This window comes from Notamacropus eugenii, chromosome 1 (genome assembly GCF_028372415.1).
Source record: "Notamacropus eugenii isolate mMacEug1 chromosome 1, mMacEug1.pri_v2, whole genome shotgun sequence".
Taxonomy (NCBI): domain Eukaryota; kingdom Metazoa; phylum Chordata; class Mammalia; order Diprotodontia; family Macropodidae; genus Notamacropus; species Notamacropus eugenii.
This window is the reverse complement of record NC_092872.1, coordinates 40,381,388-40,385,493: the sequence shown is the minus strand read 5'-3', so window position 1 is coordinate 40,385,493 and position 4,106 is coordinate 40,381,388. Positions and strand designations below refer to the sequence as shown.

Sequence of the window (4,106 nt, the reverse complement as noted above, 5' to 3'; positions counted from 1 at the left end):
TGTTATTTAATGTGTCATTACCCAAGAGATCCCTAAAGTTTATCTACTCATCTAATGAGGCTTGTGACAGCTAGCATTTCATCAATTATTTAGGATTTGCTTGAATTTATAATTATCATGAGACCTATTAAACTAAAGATATATCTGTAATAATCTAGCTAAAATGCCCTGGGTGGGAAGGGTAGGTTTGCCATTTTATTTTTCTCACTTTATAAATATTTTTTATTTGATCCAATCCTCACAAAAACTGAAGGCAGGGTCTATTATTTTTTTTATTAGAGGCTTCCCCATTTATTAATTCATTATCGGTTTCTTGCATTTATTAGCATCATGCTGATTTAACACAGTTGACAGAGCTTGTCTAATATATAATTGATATACAACGTCTTGATATACAATCCCCTCACATTTTGCCAGTTTTTCTTTCACAGAGAAACCAGGAAATTGACAGCAGAGAGATGTTGTAGACAATCTCATCATGTCATCTTCATGTGGCCAACATCTACCACCAGATACAGCACCTTCTTCTGGAACTTGATTGTTGACCTTTGCAATCATATCCTACTGTGAACGAGCAGAGATGGAAACTTGCTGGCTTTGTTCAGACCAGGACCCAGGATTCAAGGAATTTGCTTGATCAAGGACTCAGAGGCCAAAAAGGCATGGTACATTTTAACCATTTTCTCATTCTTATTCAACATCTTCAAAATCCATGTGGGGATTTCTACAGCCTTGACCTCAACACAGTGCTGCTTTTCCAGAACTCACACAGAAAACTTAGGTTGGCATGTGGATTTGAGCCTGATGGTGCTGGAGAAACATTTGTCCTTTGGGGGATCCTAGTTCTTAGACAGATCTGCAGCTCCACAGTTTCCAAAAATTTTTTTGCATTTGTATTGGGTTCCATGCAGGACCTCTCACACAACTTCATAGAATGGATCATAAGAGACTTTTCTGCTCATGGCTGTTTACTGGTCACAAGTTAGGAAAACAGGGTCTTTTATTAGTATTTCTATTTTACAAATGAAGAAACTGAGGCACAGGCTAAATGACTTTTCCAGAGTCATATACCAAGTTAGTGACTTAGGCAGGATTTGAACTCAGGTCATCTTGACTTCAAGTCCTGAGCTCCATCTACTGTGCCACCCAGCTGCACCCAGGTTGTCCTTTGGAGGATAATATTTTTCATTATTTTTCCTACTCTTTTGGTATCCTACCTGCCTCTCCCCACACTCAAGATACATAATAAAATAAGTTCCCTTCGGTTCATATTCTTTGGCATGTGGTTAAGGTTCTAGTTCTTCATATAGAACATCAGAATCTGACTTTATCTTGCTGGGCTGCTAGCATGAAGGGGAGCCAGCTGGTCTCTCTCTGTGCAGTCAGGATCCATCCTTCCTCCTAGAGTGATCCACTGAGGTCTCGTCATCATGACTGAACAGATGACTCTTCAGGGTACACAATGGCTGGGTGACCCAGATCGCCACAACTCCCCAGTTCCCTGACATGATCCTGTCAGCCTCCCGAGATAAGGCCATTATCATGTGGAAGCTTACCAGAGATGAGACAAACTATGGGATCCCCCAACGTACCCTCAGAGGTCACTCACATTTTGTTAGTATTGTGGTCATTTCCTCTGATGGCCAATTTACACTCTCAGGCTCCTGGGATGGTACACGGAGACAATGAGATCTCACAACTGGCACTACCACCAGGTGTTTTGTTGGCCACACCAAAGATGTACTGAGTGTAGCCTTCTCTTCTGTCAACTACCAGATTGTCTCTGGTTCACAGGATAAGACTATCAAGCTGTGGAATACCCTGGGTGTCTGTAAATACACTGTGCAGGTTGAGAGCCACTCAGAGTCAGTGTCCTATGTCCGTTTTTCACCCAATAGCAGCAACCCTATCATTGTCTCCTGTGACTGGGACAAGCTGGTCAAAGTCTGGAACTTGGCCAACTGCAAACTGAAGACAAACCACATTGGCCACACAGGCTACCTAAACATAATTACAGTTTCTCCTGATGGTTCTCTCTGTGCCTCTGGAGACAAGGATGGTCAGGTCATGCTGTGGGACCTCAATGAGGGTAAGCATCACTTATGGTGGTAACATAATCAATGCCCTCTGCTTCAGACCCAATCGCTACTAGCTCTGTGCTGCCACTGGACCCAGTATCAAGATCTGGGACCTAGAGGGCAAAATCATTGTGGATGAGCTTAACTAAGAAGTGATCAGCACCAGCATCAAGGCTAAGCCTCCCCAATGCACATCCTTAGCCTGGTCTGCTAATGGCCAGACCCTTTTGGCTAAATACACAAACAACTTGGTACAGTTGTGGCAACTGACCATTGGCACTTGATAAATGGGGTCAATCATAACTCAGATTTTGAAATAAAAAACTTAATTTCTGCCTTTTTAAAAACAAAAAAAATCAGGCTCTGAAATTATATGATCCAAATGAAGTGACTATTCATACTGATGCTGAAAAAAGATCCCTAGATGAATATTGTTCTATTTTCCATCTATTTGTTCTTCTGTCAGTTTCATATGTGAATACTTTGGGTATGATGTGTCTTAGCTGATTCTCATAATAAGCTTTCTATAGATTTGTTTTTCCTTTTATTGCAGTGATCTGTTTTATGAGGCAATACTGCTCATCATCTTTTACCCTCTTACCTCATAGTGTATTACAAATAAGTATTTATTCTAAACCAGTGTTAGCTGCAATCTTGTTCAACTTAGCATAGTCAATATCTGCTGCAAAGGTGGTTGGTGGGCTTACTTGGTCTCTTCCCCATATCAAAAGACTTATGATGCTTTAACTTTTCAAAGAAGGGAGGATAATACAAGGCAAAGTTTTTGCCAATTTCTGTTTCCCAGTTTTCAGCACCAGTGGTTCCTTTGAATAAATCAAGTTCAAGCTGATGCAATTGAATTTATCATCTTCTCTTTAACCTTCTGATCAGAGGCTGATTTTGATGTTTGCTTCTGTCCATGATCTGACTGCATATAGATATCGGGTTATGATATTAGCTGTTATTTCCTATCTGTTGAGATAAGTCAAATTTCATTTTTTGGTGATATAGTTCATAATTCACCATGTCCAGTATCTTCTGACTCTCTTTTGAAAGAGACATGAAGATTCTGTGTAGTCTACTACAAGCCTAAATTCTTTTCTTTCTTAATCCCCTACCATATTTTCCAATATTTTTAGAAGCTTCCCCTAGCCCATCTTTGCATTGAAATCACCCAGTATTCAAGTATGTTTCTTTAATTTGAAGGGTCTTACTGAGTTCTTCAAACAATTTCTCTATCTCCCTGAGCTCTATAACTCCGTAATTCAAACTCTGTTTGAATGTAAGCTTCAATATTTTGTGATGGCATTTTTTCTTATTTATGCTAATTATGAGCATTGTAAGGCAAGATGACCATGTCATGTGCATTTATGGTTCTTTCTGTGTTTGCCAACATGATGGAACCATTCTTGCCAACTCTTCTGTTTGTCTCTCCAAAGAGAATCTTGGAGTTTATCTTTTCATTTATATGTGACTTTCTTCTATATTCTGTTTTCATTTATCATGAGAATATCCATATTGATGTGACTCAGATTTCACAACAGCATGTCAATTCATATAAATATTTCTAGATGGTCTAAAAACTGTTAGTCCTAGCATCCTCTGCCACTTTACCACTCTCACATGGGACTGAGGCACGTTTTCAATTATCTTTTTTTCATGGGGTGCCCTGAAGCATGGCAAGAGAATTCACCAACTAACACTAATGCACTGTTAGTAGAGCTGTGAACTGGTCTAACTATTCTGGAGAATATTTTGGAACTAAGTGCAAAAGGCTAAAAAACTATCAAATACACTTTGACCTATACCACTAATAGATCTATATCTCAAAGAAATAAAAGAAAAGGGAAAAGGATGTATATGTATAAAAATATTTAAAGCAGAAATTTTGGGGGTAACAAAGAATTGGAAATTGAGGAAATATATCCATCTGTTAGGGAATGACTGAACAAGTTGTGGTATCTGATTGTTATGAGTTACTATTTTGCTATAAGAAACAAGTAGGATGATTTCCAAAAAAATCTAGGA

At 38.9% G+C, this 4,106-nt stretch overlaps 2 pseudogenes; one reads left to right on the top strand and one right to left on the bottom strand.

Moving 5' to 3' along the window:
• Nucleotides 1-338: 338 nt before the first annotated feature.
• Nucleotides 339-962, bottom strand: LOC140500412 (large ribosomal subunit protein uL1 pseudogene; annotated as a pseudogene).
• Nucleotides 963-1,430: 468 nt separating this feature from the next.
• On the top strand, nt 1,431-2,362 carry LOC140522622 (small ribosomal subunit protein RACK1-like; annotated as a pseudogene).
• The last annotated feature ends 1,744 nt before the right edge of the window (nt 2,363-4,106 follow it).